Raw genomic sequence first — 361 nt, 5'->3', positions numbered from 1 at the left:
CTCTCGTAGAGTGAGCTCTCACTCCGAGGGGGCAAGGTAACCGTTGGGCCTGGTAAGCTAAGACTATAGCTTCCACTAACCAGTGGGCAAGTCTTTGTTTGGAGACAGCCTTTCCCTTCTGCTGTCCTCCGAAGCAGACAAAGAGCTGGTCTGAGGTCCTGAAGCTCTGCGTACGGTCCACGTAAATATGCAGAGCGCGAACGGGACAGAGCAGAGCGATGGCTGGGTCTGCCTCCTCCCGGGGATTCACCACCTGATCCCTAAAAGGCGTGGTGGTAACTTTGGGCACATATCCAAGCCGGGGTCTCAGGACAAAGTGAGAGTTACCCGTTCCGAATTCTAGGCACGAATCATCGACCGA

The sequence above is a fragment of the Sinocyclocheilus anshuiensis genome, unplaced genomic scaffold (genome assembly GCF_001515605.1).
Source record: "Sinocyclocheilus anshuiensis isolate Anshui unplaced genomic scaffold, SAMN03320099.WGS_v1.1 scaffold1033, whole genome shotgun sequence".
Lineage (NCBI taxonomy): Eukaryota > Metazoa > Chordata > Actinopteri > Cypriniformes > Cyprinidae > Sinocyclocheilus > Sinocyclocheilus anshuiensis.
The sequence above is the reverse complement of the archived record's forward strand: the minus strand, read 5'-3'. Positions refer to the sequence as shown.